General features: G+C 33.7%; 1 protein-coding gene across 3 annotated transcripts in view; it reads left to right on the top strand.

The window, feature by feature from the left end:
* Window positions 1–19,543, top strand: part of rdgC (retinal degeneration C) — a 119,087-nt gene that overhangs the window by 29,712 nt on the left and 69,832 nt on the right. The window lies entirely within an intron of this gene.

Genomic DNA, 19,543 nt, shown 5'->3' with positions numbered 1-19,543 from the left:
TTGACAACATTTTATTCATATACACATACATTGGAAACCCGTTTGTTTATTTATTGTATTAAGCTGCCACTGAGCCAAAAAGTATGCTTCATTGAACGTTGCGCTTGAATAAACGCTAGACAGACGCTTGAACCGTTAAATTGATGTGGTGGTTGTTTCGATTATTTATACCCTGAACAGCGTTGACCACGAACTGTAAAATCAGGAACGAAACGTTGAGGTACCGATAAAATATGTATGATAAATGCTCAGCGTGACGTGCTGAGTCGCTTTTGGCGTGACCGTACGCAAACTATTGCCTTAGTTTATGAGATATCGGTATGCATATTTGAATACATCCTTTTCTCCGCAAACAGCTGCTTATTTGTAGAGACTGCCGATATCGGATCACTATAGCATATAGCTGCCGTACAGACTGAACGATCGGAATCAAGTGCTCGTATAGACAACCTTTACATTTGAAGATATATCTTCAAGAAATCTAGCATGGCTTATTGTCTAATGCAATGGTGCAATTTCCGCAAAAATTGTTAAGATCAGACTTCTATAGCATATAGCTGCCATATAAAATGACCGATCAAAGTAAAGTTCTTGTGCGGCAACTTTTTTATTTGTGAAGGGTATTATAGCTTCGTTTACAGAAGTTAACGTTTTGTCTTGTTTTTGGTTTTATAGACACAACCACGTGCGCTATACAAACAGGCATCATGTTATACCGTCCACATGTGGGCGTTTATTTAGATATACATTTCGTGAATGTATAACAAATTAGTGTTATTAAGAGTAAACTTCTTAAATAAGCAAACAAACACTTAACAGCAATTGAGGGTTTTACCGTTGTTGGTTTTTTAATGGGCCGTGTAAAGCGATTGTAAAAGATCACTACACTCAGTTGTATGATTTTGTATACAAGCTGTTGGAGTTATTCAATTTTGTTGCTCTTTCATTTAACGGAATACCGTTATTGCTGGCCATGTGCTATAAGATGCATAAATGTGAATAATTTTATTATATTTGAAGCATCTGGTTAAGAGCTTTCATGGAAAATACTCGAGCAAATACGCTTACTGCTTACTTACTACATACAAACATACCATAAATTGATATGTACTTATAGGCCATTGTTCGGAATACATGTAATTAATTAATTGGAATTTTGAAGAAAGCCTTTTTGTATAAAAAGCGTATATACCGCACATTTATGAATATATATCGTGTGTCGTTGTATGCGTGAATAATTTCCATCAATAAATACCGTCAAATTGCGCATAAAATTTACCTAATTTGTTTGCCAAAGAAACACTGCATTGCACGTATGCATTAATTTCACGCTTGAGTGTATCGGCATTTAATCACACATGGCGCGCATATGTTTATGTGTGTGTGTTAATATTTGGCATTGTTGGAAAAATTTGTGAGCATAACATTTAAATTGCTTCAAATATTTCCGAAGTTATCGCCATTCATTTAAATATTAATTTTCCAATAATTGGCAAATGAGCTTTTGTTTGTTTGTATTGACTGGCTTGCACATTTGCTGCCTGCATTCGGGCGCTAAAGCTGTTAACATAATAATGCTTTAAAGTTCAATTACGCCAATCATAAGTAATGCAATTAGTTTGCGCAAAAAGTTTTTGATTTGTTTTTGTTATAAATAATAACAATGTAATCTTGGTAATTATTTCCTGTGTTCTTAAGTTAAGCACATAGTAAATCAGACAGCAAATAGTTGTGTTAAAATGACGGAAATAAAAAGCTAATTAATAAAATTATACAAATATATACGCTGATGAGAGTTTGATCAAATTGTAATAAAATTTGTGATAATGATTTTATTTGATAATAATTTTATGCTGATTTTGTTTCAATTCGCCACTTTTTTCCTTCTGTTTTACACTGAATAGGGTATATAAAATAGGGTATATAGGGTATATGAAGTTCATAAGACCCCAAAGCAAATAAATTCTTCTATGAAAAAGTTTTTCATTTTACGTGATATTTTCACGAAGTTTGTTATGTATTATTATTTAAGGCAGCGGTACAATCTCCGAAAAAATTATTTAGATCGGTCGACTATAGCATATAGCTGCCCTACAAAAAGACCGAAAAAATGTTTTTTTTCGTATTCTTCCTTTCTTGTGATATCCTCGAGTAGTTACTATTCAATTTATAAACCAATGAAATAATGTCTATTGGCTTAAAATTGTAACCTAACAGATTGTTCATACGATCACTGAGTATGGACTGCAATAGCTCGATCATAGCATGGGATAAACCACCTAAGAAAGTTAGTCCATGGTTTTAAGTCATTTCGGGATCAAGATCAAGTAAAAATGTGGAATAGAAAAGAGGGTATTTACATTAGACAATAAACACTCCAGTTCTCCAATATTATCCATTTAAGCGCTCACATAAAATTTTTTCGATTGAGACAGCTTAGTAAGACATGTGTTAGTGCGTCTACATCATCTTAAAAGCGGCTTACAGTGTTAAGTTATTTCTTAAATATTTGCAAAGCTGCTCAAGATTTTAAGCCGAAGAACGGTGTCTAAATATGTCACTTATTTTTGTGTTCAGCTATTATTTCTTCCTTTTTCTACTCTTTTTCGCTGTCCTAATTCGATGTTGTAACTTGATATTGTGAAAATATTTTTTTTTATCATATATTGTGTTGTTGTGCTTATTTATACATTTTTACTTTTGCTGCGCCTCAACTTTACTCTTTACTTAACCTTACTTTTGCCAAAAGTACATAGTAAAACTCGCCGTACAATCCTTCGTGCAATTTTTGTTGCATACTTTGCGGAGGCGTCTGCTTATTTCGTTCCCTTTCCGTAGGATGGCTAAACATTATACAATGTGGTTAGCTTGTTTAAAAGTTACAACAATAATAAATATATTTTAATACATTTGTATCACTTGTTTCCAGATATTCAAAGCAAAAACAACCTCTGCTTACACAGCGAGTAACCCATTTTTTTTCGAAGTTAAAAGTATACTTTTAGCGGTGGAAAAAAGTAGGGTTTCATAAAAGCAGCTGTCTGTGCTCTAGCATTGCCATTTTTTCGGTGTGGAGCTCAGCATAAACGAGGCATCTGCTTTATATATTTGCCAGCTCCTCTAAGTGGAATTTTCTGCTGAGCAAACGTTTGCGAAAATGCCAGCAAAGTTCAAAATGCACTTCCAGCTCCTTCAGTTTCCTTTTTTCTTCTTCTGCTTTTATATAACTATGTGGCTGTGGGAAAGTTGGAAATGTAATTTGAGCAATTTTTGCAATTTACTCGTACTGTAAAATCTTTTAGAGAATTTTCACTTTACAAGCATCGCGTATTTACTCACATATATACACACATACACTCGTGAGCATAATTGAATTATGACAGTCAATTTGGCGTAATGACAGCGGTGTTAAAATGTAATAAATAAACTGATTCATATGAAAATTGAGTGCTTCAAAAGTTTTTTCGTCATTTGCTAGCAGAACAAAAGAAATCAAACAAGACCAAGCAATATAAAATAATAAACCCACACTGACTTTGGTGTTGTTGGAAAATTATTGTTAAATTGTAAAATTTCAACAAGCAGCGTTGGCAAACGGAAGATAAAAGTGTTACAGGTGAATGCGATGGCAAAGTTAGCTCTTCGACTGATTGTGTTAGTGAAGTGAGTGCGTAAAGTGATTGAAGTTTATTCCACATTTATTTGGGGAAGTTGATGATAAGAAAAAGTAAGGGTTTCACTTGCCCTTTATATTTTGCATTAAAGTATTGGATTCTTTTTGAGATAGATTAGGAAAGTATTTAGAAAGTTGTGTTAAAGCTTCAGATGTATTTTGAATTGAAAAAATATTTCCACAAAATCCATAAACCAAACTGAGATTCCTTAAGGCTACAAGCAAGTAATCTTGAACCCTATCAAACCTTTTTTTAAGGAAATATTTTTATTTCATCCAAACAGACATTGTTAAAGCTTAAAATAAGCAAATCTTGAACCCTACTAACCCATTTTTTAAAGCAATATTTTCAATAAAAATTGTATTGTAATATTTAATTTGAAATTCATTGCCATAAATATAAATTACTGCTGACGTGAAATTGTTGTTTAACTTTGAGTCCAGCCTTCTCAAATAAAATGGAAATGCATTGAACCAGAAAGCATTGTGACATAAATAAATTACCAGAAATTTTTGCAGACAAACAAAATCAATGACATGGACTGCTAACAAAGGGAATAACTGTCACTGCGTACCCTACTCAAGACATTGAAAATTGAAGCGTAAAATTTGTAAAAAAATTAAGAGACTGTTGAAAAATGGTATATGGTAACATAGGTAGGCATAGGTCAAGGCAATCAGCGATACGGTGCATCACTGAATACTTACTCATATCTGTACATGCATATATGCATACCTCTGAGCATAAAATCAACTCGAAACAATTGTTTTGAAAACATGCCAACACATCTATAACTCAATCGGTTAAAGCATGCGACCACTGTATCCAAAACACTGCGACATATGGGGTGCGGCACATTGCTTGATTTAGCATATGCATATATCGATACAGACACAAACATGTTTACTCATATATTAGTATACTTCTATCATTTACTCTGATACATTCAACTGCCACACCGACATTTGCAATAAAGTTTTGACAAACGAACTTTTCAGCAACAAGTTTGCAATTTATTGTGCAAGTTGCGAGCTTTCTCGTGCTTTTTTTCTAAAATTATTAGTTGAAGTGGACTAATGCCCTACGGAGTAATTGGCGTTTGGCGCAAAAACAAAGGTGCAAAGCTGGCAACCAAGCAAACACATAAGCTATACTCCTCTTTGCTTTTACTACAACTACACAGCCACATAGCTAACATACTCGCACTCGCAGCGCTTAACATGTGGTTAACTAACTGTATTGAGTTGTTATTTTAGATTTGGTTGGGAATTAAGTTTCCATGCCACTGCACGTGTGGGTGTTGAAATTGAAAATCGACTATTGAGCACAATGAATTTTAATAAAAAATAGCAAAATTGTAACACGAGGATGCGGTTAACGGTTGAGTGCACAATATATTATAAATATTGTTAGTGTTTTGAAGTTTGCGTTACGGTAACGGTAACGTGGGCGCACGAATATGAAATAGTTTTGAATATTATTTTTAATATTTTTACATCTTCACAGACTTAAAAATAAGTAATCGGGATATTATCTGTGATAATGTGAAAAATGTTTGGAATATAGGAAATCTCGACCACTACTAACAAATGTGTGCTTTTGAGTAAGTAAAAATGGCTCTGCCTAGTTAGTTGAAATTCATGAGCATTAGATGAAAGGTTTTTTCTATGAACGTATCAAATATTACGTCTGTACTACGTTGATGGTCTTAATGTCAGGATCTGGTAAGGGATTTAACCTCCATCAAATAATCTTCAACACCGAAATGAGGTTCATCGAAACTTCATAGTTTTTTTTGCACAAAAATATAGGTTATCATATATATAGCCGATTCTCAAGAAAATTTTATCCGTTTGGTACCTATATTCGACAAGTAAAGTTCCCTATACAATGACTGTTTCTGATGAGACGGTTTTTGGGATGTTCGTGAGAAAATACTGTAAGGAATTTATAGACCGTTACTAGTTGCCAGCAGTGAATATCGCGTGTGTGGGAAATTTTAACTCAACGAACGAACTTTAGGATGAGGGCATGTCAGGCTATGCTTCCAGATACCTTGTTGTAGCTTCAGAAAAAATCGCAGCAGTAATTTGGAGGAATGCTGCCGAATTGACAGTCTTTGGCCGTATAAAAATGTGGTCCGTTTCGGTTACGTAGAGCCGATTGTAGTGGGAATAGAAGCTGAAGCTCTCCAGCACTAAAAGTATAAGCTGCGGCTTAAGCTAGTGCTGGCACAGTAAGAGAGTGGCTGCGGTTGCGCATATATAAAAAGTTTGTTGAAAATCCGAAAAAATCTGTGACGAAAACTGACATTTCGACAGTTAGGAACATATTGATGCTTTTACAGCAACAACAATGCTTATTGGGAACTAATATTTGTACATAAATTTTTTTATTCAGAAGTATCTGCTTTAAATATCTTACTTTTAATTTTTTCAAATTTATTAAAATATTTCAATTTATTTGAGTGGAAAACCGCAAATTAAACTATAAATTTTTTCCCCATTCTGGCGATGATTTATATTTGCTTTTCGTGCACCAATCGTGCACGCATCGAGCCTGCAAGTAAATTTCAAACAACTGCTACAGTTATAGCAAACTTTCAAGCTCAAAATAAATCAAGAAAAATATCCTTAATAGAAAATCAGTGGAAATAGTTTAAATAATTTATGCGCACACACGTCTTGCAAACTGCAAATATATGCGAAATTCCTATGCTTATTGACACAAAGCTCAGTGAAGACGTCTGAGAATATGCAAATTAGTGAAGGAAGCTGCAAAGAAAGCATATATATGCATATTAAAAAGTCACATGTTGTCTCATATGTGAATAGTTACATAACTTTAGGTGCGCATGTGTTCCTTCAGTCATACATATGAATGCATAATATTAGTAAAAATATGCCTGATGTTCATAAACGTGCATTTGCATGCTTATTAGTTTTTGTTTTGAAAATAAAACGAATAAAACAAATTTAATTTAAATCAAGTTATTCGACATGCGTGTGTGTGTGTGTGTGTATGTTCATAAGTACTATAGATATAAATACACCTATTGTAAGTGAACTTGACTAAAACCGCAACACTCTGTAGTACGTTGCGTATGAGTAATATTTTAAAAATGCTATGTACGAGTACATACTCACATATAAATGTACATTTTTATGTTGAATATTCCTGTATATTATATAAATACACACGTATATTAAGCGCTATATATAGCCAGAAATGACGTATGGTTTTTTCGTGTTTTTTTCTGTATTTTCTGTATTTTCAAAGAGCTTCACAGTTTATTTGCACAGCAAATTTTGCATAAGCGCATACGTGCATGTTTGTTGGCTCGTAGCCAGTTTAAGCGCAATTGAAAAACTACTAATGCAGAGTGTATGCGAATTAAAAATATTAAACAAAAAGGTAAAGAAAAAATATTTGAAAATAAAAGTTTAATCTACTGGACAAAAATGCCGCAGGTGTTGGCTCTTAAATAAACAGTAATATTTTATTACTTTCCAGTGTAGTGAAATTTTTTTGTTTATTTAACTTATTTGAAAATATTGCATGTGGTATATTAGTAAGTGACTTTAATAGCGCATATTAGCAGTTTAACAAGCCGGCAGTGGCAACAGTGTGGCATGCTAAGTAAATATATGATATATATATATATATATATATATATATATAGACTTTTTGGTACACGAAATTGAATTGGTTGGTTCATTCATGCATTTTATTTTCATAATTTTTTCAGCTAAGTAACAAATAACATTTTAATAATATATATATATTTTATATAAATGTATTTATATATATGTATATATTAGAGTGGGTCGAAAAAAAAGCAATATTTTTTTCTTTTCGCTGGTACGCTAAAAAATTGGTTATAGACAGTTCTAAGAAAGTTTCTTCAAATATGAGCTCTTAATTGTAACGGGAAGGTACTCCGCTTTGCAGTTTCCTATTTTTTCTTATTATTACAATAGTTAGAAAATTTCAAATCTCGCTTCAGACTGCTTGAAAAAATATCTTGTTTCATAGGAAATTCTTACGTCGGAGGTAGTATCCTTTTCCCCTTACAAAAACTCTTTTCCAATCACGTCCATAGGGTAACTTCACCCGAAAGCGACTATTATCTAATATCAAAATCGAGCCAGCTGCATGTCAACGGAAAACCTTATGACCTAATAAATACGGTATAAGGACCATAAAACTTTTCACATTTTCAGTCCCGTGGCTTGCTTTTTCGTCTTGAAGCCAAAAAAAAAAAAAAAATTTGCCGTTGTCCATCTTTGACATGTTTAGAAAATACTGAGTCAAGCACTAACGAAACAGTCTGAGAAGTTTATTTTTACTACAAAATCTTGTCTTTCTAAATCCATATAGCGTAACCCGTTACAATTATACAGCACAAGATACATGTTACTAAAGCTTTTTTTATTAGAAAAATTGAACACTCTATGAGTACACACACCTTTAATATGCTTGGAGACGTTGGTCTCTGCTCTATATGTCTGCTTGCCACAAGCTACTAATATTCAAAAGAAATCAGTACTTTAATAGCATTTATGAACTTTAAATTTATTTGCAAATAATTTTTCAGTTTTGCTCTTCCATTGCGCTTGTTAACAAGAGTACGTGCTCTTTTCATTGCTTTGGGTTTTGATTGTCAAATAAATAGCACTGTTATCTTATAATGAAAAGAAAACTTGGCATACATTTTTCTCAATAATTTAATACCACTGAGAGCTAACGGAAATTGCCAGTCGCTTTGAAGTTTAATATCAAAATACACACACACAGCATCTTAAAAATATATATTATATATATGGAATGTATGAGTATCTTGATGTTAAATGTGGTCACTCCTGTCAAGAGTCGCCGTTTGCCCGCAAGTCAAACGGTAGTACACCAACGCAGCACTGACCTATCGCAGCAGTTGATTTGAGGAACGTGTGTGCGCCAGCGAGGCTACGACTACGCCTACAGTAGCCACAGAGAGTTCGGCAATAAGGCAGCAATACAATGATGTGTACATTTGTCATACCACATTCTCGAAATGGGTCCTTAAGGCAACGAAGCTAGAGGTTTGTTGGCTTCAACGGGCAACTATGTAAAAGAGTGTACGTAACACATAAACATATGTATGTAAAAGCCTGTGAAAACTCGCTAACCGACCGAAGATTGAAATCAGTAAACTGCTCATGAGTTGGGCAGCGCTACAGACAACCGCGAAACGACAGCACGCGTGTGGAACGCAAACAGCTGTGATCATTTGTCAAAAAAGCGCACGGAAGTGGGTTTATTACACAAATATGAAAAGAAAAATAGTAGCAAAGAGAAATGGTAAATGGCAGCTAAGAGCGTGTGCGTGAACTTGAACCCAATGAGCATCCATCCCTATGGAATTAAGTAATTGGGTACATAAACACAGATGTGTCTGTTGTAAATATGTTGCTTACTTTCCTATGTAGTTAAAATTGCTCATCTCGCCCCCACTTTCCCACCGCATAATAATTACGCAACATCAAGCAGTTAATTTCCGCTTTTATTGTTTGAATTTTTGACATTTTTCTGTTATTTGTGGTAAAGTGAATAATTTCGCACATCAACTCAGACCCTCGAATAATCTTCGAAAAAAAACTATTAGTCGTGTATGACTATAGAGTATGTGGTTCATCATCAGCCAAAGATTTTGCATTAAGCGAATTGTGCGCATTATTTTTGTATATCTCTGTTGGTGTTGTTGTGAAAATACTCAGCTTAATCACATTGTATAATTCAAATGGTCGCATTGAATACACCATATATTTCATTTTAGGATGCCTATGTATGTATATGTCGTAATGTTCCTTATATACCGCAAAGATATGTAGGTGTATGTGATATGCTCACTTTAATGCATGTGGAAGAGAATATCAATATATAACTCGAAATCCCAGCCAACATTCGAAGAATGATTTATGAAGTAATTGTCAAGCATTTGAGTCTATTAAATTTCTTGTGTCTGGAATTCAATCACAACTTGAAGAAGATAATTTCATTATTTTTTACGTTTAAAATATTTTCTTGGATCTATGTTTATTTTGTTTGCAAAAACTATTTAACTTCAGCCTTAATGTATGCAAGGTTTTAGTTTAAATTAATACGAAAAGTTTCGGCTATGTTTTAAAATGCCTCAAGCCTTCAAATGTTATAAGAAGTTTTCCGTATGAAATATCTTTCTAATAAATCGTTTATTTCGGGAAAATAATCCACAAATAGAGTATATACCTTATGACAAAATAGTTGAAATAACGCAGTTAAATGAAATTAAAAAACAAAACGTTGCCTACATTCAGGCGTATTGCTATATACATCAAACATATTTGAACAAAGTTGAATGCCTTGTAATGATCAGGATTATTACCAAATTTAGTTAGGTATATATACATATTTTGAAATTTAAAACTGTAAAATGAGTATGATAAACAAAAATTCAATTCAATTTCATTTCAATAGCTTTTTAAAGACCAAAAATAAAATAAAAACCAAAAAAACAAGACATAATAAAATAATAATAATAAAAAAGTTTTCATACAAAAATTTGGTTTGATTAGTCAATTCGTATTACAGTTAATTACGGCATGTGCTATGAAGGTCTGATCAGGAAATACTTTTTGAAGATTGTAGCGTTGCTTAGGTTAATCTCCTAAGCCATTCCTGAAAATATTTCGTCAAATCAAAAAGTTTTCCATACAAGAACTTAATTTTTCAATATAAGAACTTGATTTTGATCGTTCAATTTGTATGACTCTTTTGCCACACGAATTTTGTAAGCGTCGTATATACATATCTCAAAATATTTACTGAGTATTCACAGTTATTTGCTGACATGCGTGTGCAGTTACGCGTAGACATTTTCCATTTGTTATTGTTTGCACAATCTGTCAATTTAATTGCTTGCGTGTGTTTCACATTCAAGCATTATGTATGCCACATGAGTAATAACACTTCTACAAAAAATAAATATCTTCTGATGACGGTCCGAACGCATCCGCAACGAAATCGATCAATTTTTGTCACAAACTTAATTTCAATTTTTTTTGCTCGTGCATCAAATATTTGTTAACATTGTTGTATGTATATTTTTTTTACAAAATATTTTACTGCAATGCTTGAGTAAATGTGTTCATAATTTTCGAAGCTCTTGTCATTGCATTACTATAGGTAGAAAAGAATATAATATATTATTGATATATAGCTTTTTATAATATCATAATAAACAATTGTTGTCTCTTAATTGTGTACTTTATTTTATACAGTGTTGTGGGGAACCCAGCTGGGATGTATTGTGGCATTACACGTAGAAAAAAATAAATATATAATACCCTTTGATATGAAACTGCTATGATTTTTAGCATTTTCATAGTAATTTTGCACCAATCAAGTCATTCCATATCAAAATAAATTGTTTCTACTTGAAAAATTAAGAATTTGTTAGAGTTCGGAACGAATTCAGAGCAAATTACACAAACCTAAAATATTTTGATAAAATTAAATTTATGTCTATCTATATTATTATTATCAATTTAATATAATTGAACTAAAACTAATATTTACTAGCTGTAAAAGGCTAACAATTTGCATGCAAATCATAAACACCATAAAAGTTCAATGCAGAGCTGTGAACAGCGAAAATGTTGCGCATACGCCGTGGTGGTATAAGGAGCCACTTTAAATTTGTTGTAGCACTTCAAAACCAGTTTGTTAAATACATTTTGAGCATTTTTACACAAAGCAATACCTATAGAGTGTTGTTGTACATTGCTTAACATTGTTTTGTATAATAAAATTTGCAATTAACCAGCGGCAACATAAATTTAATTAACAGATTATTTGCATTTTAGTGCCCATTTCAATTAATATTCACTGAATAGCATTAAGTGCTTGTCATTTGGGTTTAACTATACTTTGGGAATAACTAATTAAATGTATATGCTATTGCGTAAATCTGCCTTTAGCGTGATATTAATATTGCACATATCACTAAATCACCAGAATATGTATAAATGCACAGGCAGAAATAATACTGTGAGGTATGAGCTCTTTGTGAACAGTAGAGGCGCTATGACTTTTGCAAAAATTGAGTGGCGTGGAACACGAAATCTCTTTTCGCAAAGTTTTTAACTCGTTTTCATTCGAAATGCTTATAATTTTGCTAATGATTATAAGTCCTTTCCATGAGAGAAATGCCAACAAAAATGATGCCTTTCTGTAAAAGAAATATTTTATTTTGATGCTTTGTAAAATGTTAATGTTTTATATCTTTTGATGCGATGTAAAATGTTATCAAGTCCTTGCCAGTGAAACTATAGTAAATAGTATCTGAGGATTATTACTTTACAGTTTATGTTTTTACTATTTCATTTACGTTTCTATGAATTTTAACATAGAAATGTTGGCTGTTAGAGTTTTTACAGAATCGTTGTAGAATTTTGTAGAAAAATATTTGGTCAAAATTTTTTTATAGCGTAAAAGAGTATAAGAAGATCTTTATTTTGATTTTGAGTGGTCCGTTATATGGCAGCCGAAACTATGTATTATTAAGTCACATAATCAGCAATATATGTACGAATATAGAATTTAGGCTGAGAAGGCTATATTTTCACTGTGTAATTTAAAAAATGTCATATTAACAGAGAAATGTTAAAAAAAATATTGTATATAATGTTAATTTACAGAATCAGATTTTTAGTAAGAAATGTTGGCTTTGAATGCTGTTAGTAATGTTAAGTGTCAAAATCTCATTTTACCAGAGAAATGTTAGCCAAAAATGTGTGTACTGTTAACTTGCACAATCACATATTATATTTGTAGGACAATTTTGGTTAGAAGAGTGTTTATATTATGAAATTAAATAATACAATATTAATAGACATATTCACAGAGAAATATTAGTCAAAAACTACAACCACAGCAATGTAAATGTGATAGATAGTGTATAAAATAAATGGCAAGCGAAAACTGAAGACAGAATCAGTGAACAGACTACATTAGAAATGATAACATCTAATATCCTTACCTACGATATGAACATCTACCCAATAACTCAGATCATTACTGTAATATAAAATTATACAGATAAGACTAATTTATTCGCCACAACCTAGGTATACACATTTTCTAGAGCCTCATTTGAGCAGACGTGTCTTCAAATCTAATTAGTACATCTACTGAATCATCCCCCAAATAGTCAATGAATGAATCAAAACTGCGTGATGTGGCAAGCAATAATAAGCATTAATGCTCATCACACTTATCTAGGTAAGCGTAAATTACTTTCATTAACACGCGTCTGATGCTTGATGTACCTACAGATGCAGCAAGCATCACAATTTTTACCGTTAATTTACGCAGCGTACGAAAAGCCTGCGTGCTACTGCCTACACATATTCTGTGTATGTATGTGTGTATTCTTCACACATCCTTAAGAAAACACTTAGAGGAGTGAAATTACACATCTACACCTTGCGTGCGTCAGCCTCTAATCACCTTTCAAATGCGAGTATTACACCAACCATCAACGTCTCAAGCATTACTTGCGTGTAGTTTTCAACCTAGTTTGCCGCAACAACCTCCACATTTGGTGGCAAAATGTTCTTAAATACTTTTGCCATTAGCTCTTCAGCACTTGCGGCAGAATTTCGCCCGAGCGTATTCTATATTTTCGATGTAATTTAAATTAGGCATCTTAAAGGCGTTAAAAGCGCTATCAGCCGTTGCCGTTAATTTAAGCGTGTCGCTATGTGTGTGCATGTAAGTGTATGTGTGCCTTAAATTCCACGTACACGCAAGCACTATGTCGGCGTGAGTCGCCATAAAAAACTTGCACATTTAATGTATTTCGGAAATTTGATTTTCTCACCCATCAAATAAGCATAAATATATTACTAAAGGTAACTTAGTTGTATGCCGTTAGTCTACATACAAATATATATATTACTTTGTCGCTTTCTGCTCACATAAGTATATTTGTGTGTGATATGTATATATGACTTTCGTTTTCTATTTAGTTAAGTGTGCTTACTGCTAGGAATATCCATGTGTGTTCTGGTAAAATGTCTTTGTGTGTACATATAGCTATTTGCACATAACCTACAAATGTGCTCGTTTATTCGTGTTTGCACGTATGCACGTGTATTTAGGCGCATTGTAGTCGTGCATGTGTCACCACTAAACTTTGCATCGAAATAATCGTGCATGTCGGAATTAATTAAAAAAGCAATTAAAGCTGTCGGAATTCAAATACCAATTTTTGTAGCACGCACTGCTCTTCTGCATAGACGCGGCTTGTTTGTGTTAGGTAGTCAAAAGTAGAGTTCTAACATGCGCTGGGTTCGTTTACAAAAAACAAGAATAATATAAATAAAACACGAATAAATTTACGAAACTAAAGTTTAAAAATGTTTTCAATAATCATTGTTAATGTTTTTTCGATTTGGGTTTGCAGCAAAGAAGTTGTAGTTATTTTATTTCGTAATATAATGCGGCTCAGCTGAGCAGTCGTAAATTACGCTCAATTTAACTTTTTGTTGACCTCGCTTTTTCTCACATGTCTGCTGTGAACATATTTCTAGCTTTGTTCTGGCTGTCGTGTTCTCTAAGTGACGCACAAGAGCAAAAAAGGTTCGAAAATTCTTTCAAAAATATTTTCCTAACATTGATATTCTAACATTGATCCAGTGAATAAAGAAATATCTCGGCGGAAGGAGGGTGCCTGGCGGTTAGAAAGATATTTCTTTAAAATTATCTCAAAACCAAAAATTTTATTAATACTATAATTAATAAAGGTGATGATCGAAGGACTAATCAGAATTTTGATTTTTGACATAAAGGCAGCTTCCCAGAACAAGGTTGATTTATATTTTAGAGTGGTTAAAAACATATAACATATATCCTGGAAAATCTCTGTTATTTGTTGTTTGTGTTTTAAGATAACTCGTTACTACTGGAGAGTGAAATGTTTAAATTCTGTAGTTGACTTTCTCTCTTTTTCTCTTTCTTTTTGTACCCTTTTATGCTGCAAGAAATGCAGCCGAAGTGAACGTTATTTCTTCTTTTTATCCCTCTTCTACTCACACCCGCTCATTAATATCCCATATATTTAGTAAATTAAATAATTACAATAATTGCAATCCGCATTAAATGCTTACTCCAGCAGCTTAGCGCGTGCAATCCACTAGCTATCCTCGACCACTTAAATGCATCAGTCAACCAGTGTTTAGGTAAGCTTTAACTGTTCAGCGACTGACTTTGGTATACGCCAACTGGTGTTGTTGTCGCTCGTGCGCGCGACAATAATTAACACACAAACAATTGCAATAGCAGTGTGCACCACAGCTATATCTAATGCTCATAACGTATCTGCAAAGCTCTGCTTATAACATCCTTGCACCAGCTCGTGCATCCGACTATCACTCAAATGCAGCCGCTGCTTTGGTAGCATTATCGCTTATTAAACTTAATTGAACGTAACTATGGTAATGGGTGATAAAGTCATTAGCCGTTGCGGTGCTCCACTGTTTCTATGGGCGCTTATCACGTCCATGGCGTAGACAATGACAATGCCTGTGGCTTATTGGCTTTTTGGTCTGTTAGCTGGTTGATGAATAGATGCGTTTGTTGCCCATAGCGGTGAGTGCATTGATAAGAGAATGTTAGTGGTATAGTTGTGTATGTGAGCGCTGATTGTATTCCCCTGTTGAAATGAAAAGCTTAGTAGTAGTTAGGTTTTTATAAACGAATCTCGAATTTATACGTAGACAATGACCCTCAAGAGTGTAATATTCCCCCAAACTAATAACTAACCTAACCTAACAACAATTTAGGATTTTTGATATGAAAATAGTAATCAGTTCTGTATCCTGGTTGAATTTTCGTTATGTAAACAACGCATTTCGACATAGACTGTCGCTTTAGCCACTTGATATGGAATAAATAAACATTGTTGTTATTAAATGCTCAGAGTTATTTGTAAACATTTGGTGATCGCTTTCTGCCTTTGGATCATATCTGTTAGCATGAAATCACGGTAGTAAAACCCAAATTCCAAAAAAATATTAGTCTAAAGCGATTCTCCACTGAAAGACTCCCACATTTTCCGAGCAAGCTAGAAAAATATTATGTTCTCTGTTGTTATCTTAAGGTTTTTGGTTCGTATATAGCTGAAAACGCTTAATTTTTCAAATTTCAGCAAGTCGACTGCCTTCGATACACCTACCTTTCCTACACCCACACACAGGCCGTGACTTGAAGAGCGAGCAGAGAAACTCAAGTGTTATATCAAATTTCAACGTAGGCACTTAAAATGCTGATTGGCCGCGCTAAGACGACAGCAGTATTTTATGTGCATGCAACGAGTTGCAGACGAAGACATTAATTTATGTGCACGCATAAATTCTCATTTTTTAATTCAATTATTTTTGGCTCATTTAATCAGCGCACAGCGAACATAATGAGCACATTTATGGCACTACGCGAAAATACTTGTTTCGCAGTTAAAAGAAAAAAAAATAAATCTGCAACTGGCAGGAAAGAGCATAAAAAGGAATCGAGAAAATAAAAATGAAGAAAATATGCAAATGTCAAAATAAGGCCACCGCCACACTGTCGGGGTCGCGTGGCGGTGGATAGGCATTCAATCAAAACACAACCTAAATACAAGCAATGTGTTTTGACTAACTGCCTGTGCGTTGAAAAGGACACAAACCGACAGTATAAATAATTTTACTAAACAATTGTTTCGCAGCATGTACCTGAGGGCCGTGGCCGCTCGATGGTAATCGCATTTCCGTTTAGCGGCTGAAAAAATAGCCGGAATATGGAAAAGCAAAAGTCGTGCCGTCAACGCAAGGAAAATGACGCAATGAATGAATGCGTGATGGCGGCGTTTAGTGTAGGTAAATAGGGAGATACAGTAGGTCGAAAAGTATGCGTAAGGTATTTAATTTTTTGTGCGAAGTCTGAGATCGCATAAAGGTTCTTCCTCTGATTTTTACCCATATTGAAAATGTGCTCAAAGATTTAAGCGCTAAAGTTGGTAGGAATACACATATTTTATCTGGTTGCTAGATGGTGGAGCTTTACGAAACAGAGAACTACTTGCACGTACTTCCCTTGATTATGAATTTTTAATTACAAAACACCGTTAGGCTTTATCTGCAGATCTGGCTGAACGTGTGACAGTCGAAATTCCAAAAGGCATCCATAATTCTCCTTACACGTCATTCTCTCCGAGCATTTGGGAATATACTTGGGTTTTTTCGGATCCAAAGAGAAAAATAACTTTTATGAAGGTGCTGAAGGAACGGACGCTGCAGCTGAAACGGAAAAATGTATGTGAAGTCGAAACGTGTAATTTCAAAAAACTTAAGCTACACTTATAGAGAGTGCGTTTGAAAATTGTATCAGAAGAATACTGTGCTCAGCTTCTGCAACTGGTATAGGGAAGGCATAGTAACTTATGAGTATGTAAGAAGTAACCGACTTCTTCAAACTTCGAAACGGATACATTAGCAATATATAGAGAGCAGACGGCAATTTCAAATATCTAACTCGAGGCGATGGAAATCATATTTGCGTACGGTAAGGCTTTTCAAGTGCTAACAATACACCTAACACACCTAATTGGAACTACTTAGTTGCTTGTAACGAACTAGTGGCTACGTTGTGGAAACATGTTGGCGAAAAAGCGAATCAACTCAAGCGTATAAAACAGTGTGCTTGAAGATAGACTAAAGACCAGCTGATTTTGAATCCTTGATCTTAGAAGTCTCATTGAATAGAATACAAAGTTTGTTAGTCGACGTTTAAGCACATTTACTGTTAAGTAACAATAAATTATTGGATTTTTGCTTTTGCGTCCAACAGTCCATTCAACGCATGCATTGTTCGCGTATCTAAATTAGCTGCTGCGTGCGTTTCTCTATGACTTCTATTGCCGTGAGTTGGCGTGCGTTTAATGTTTTACTTTTGCTTTCATTCTCAACACTTTTTCGCGCTATAGCTTATCAGCCGTTCACAGCTTACGTTCTAACCAACTTATAAATCCGTATATCCGTATTTCACCTTTTCTGCTAAAACGAAATTTTCAACTATGTTTTAGTGGTTTCGCTTCAAACGCCGATAAACTCTTCATGCTGCCAGCAGGACAAGCGGCGAAACTTTTCCCAAAGCTTTGCGTTTCAATTTTTGTGCGCGTTATTACCCACGGCATTGCCTTATCCGCTCGCACGCCACCCACACACAAAATTTTTGCTCCAAATGTTTTCGAAATTTTGTAACAATTTTCATTGTTATACTGTTGCTTTTGTTTTTTATGTTTTGGCTGGTAGTTGTATTGATTTTTTTCCACCATTCAAACCTTTCGCCGTTATGCTCTATTTGACGGTCTAACTTTTAAGTGGTGCGCCAAAAATGTTGTTGGAATTGTTTTCTAGGTTAATGGTGCACAAAATTCTAAAGGTATTTATTTATGTGTAAATAGAGGCATGGATTTTTGCTTGTATGTGTGAATTAAGGATAATATTGCTTTTATGTTCGCTAGTTAAGCTGTTCCTTACTTATTTATTATTCCTGTCACTGTTTTAAGAGATCAATTCTGTAATTTCGTAGGACTCCATTTTAACTCATTTGCAATTTGTGTATTTATTTGGCTGGTATGAGTGGAGGTTGATTAGCTGTGAAATATTGTGGTAAGATTTAAAAGAAATTAAAGTAGAAAAGCTGAGTAGTCCGTAAAAGCATGAAAACGATTAGTTTCCTTTTGTAACCGTACGGTATATAAAATGTGTAGCTTGTATTTTCAGAAAAAATAGTCGAACAAAATATAATATCCAAACCATCTAAAAATACCGAAAACGGCATTATTCTTACGCTTTTTTGTGACTAATAGCGGTCTCATCCTTGACCTGTCGCATTTATTTGAGGGAACTCACTACTTTTCTCTCACTTAAGGAACTTATTATGGACACCTCTGTACTTTGAATAGGTATGGTATATGTGTTTTGAAGATAAAACTTAGGTTAGGTTCAATAACTGACACTTAAGGTGGGAATTGCACTTGGACTACTGTATAATATTCTTAATGAAGCTAGGAATGGAAGTCAGATCAGATCAAATCCAGATTTTGATAATATAAAACTCTTCTTTTTTTATAATCAGTGAGTCAAAGTATAGATTTTAACTTCTAAATCATATACTGAAACTTACCACTTTCTTGGGGGAACCGATTATCGCTTATGCCAGAAGTGAGTTAAAAGTAAAATGTCGACCAATCATACCTAACTCTTTCAGACAATTTTTAATAAATGTTTTCTGTTGAAGATCATATGTGTAGCGGTTCCTCGAATGTATACCATAATAAATATTATTCCATATCAGATATATTATGAAAGTTAAGTCATTTATCTATTATCTATCATAATAGTGAAAGTAATTTACTACTTACGAATAGCAATATAATAAATTTAAGCTAAAAAAATGACTTAAGTCGACTTTAGCCATTGTAGATATTTTCCTATGTAGCAAAACTCTGCGAATATGCTTGTTTTACAGTAATTTGACATGTTGGTTCGAGTCTCGAATGTTCTAATAAAATTAACTTGAGTTTTGCTTAGTAACTTAAGTTTTATAACTTCAGAAGTATGTATCTTTACAGCGTATTAAAAATTATTTTTTTTTTATAATCCATCTCTTTTTTCTTCTATTTTTAGCTGACAGTAAATGCTTCCCACGCAACACTGCATATTAATGAGTTAAATACCGCAATGTGAGTGATTGACAGAAATATCTAAAGTGATTATCTACCGTAATGACAGAAAATTAAATTGCTG

Source organism: Bactrocera oleae, chromosome 6, assembly GCF_042242935.1.
Source record: "Bactrocera oleae isolate idBacOlea1 chromosome 6, idBacOlea1, whole genome shotgun sequence".
Lineage (NCBI taxonomy): Eukaryota > Metazoa > Arthropoda > Insecta > Diptera > Tephritidae > Bactrocera > Bactrocera oleae.
This window is presented reverse-complemented; position numbering and strand designations above follow the sequence as displayed.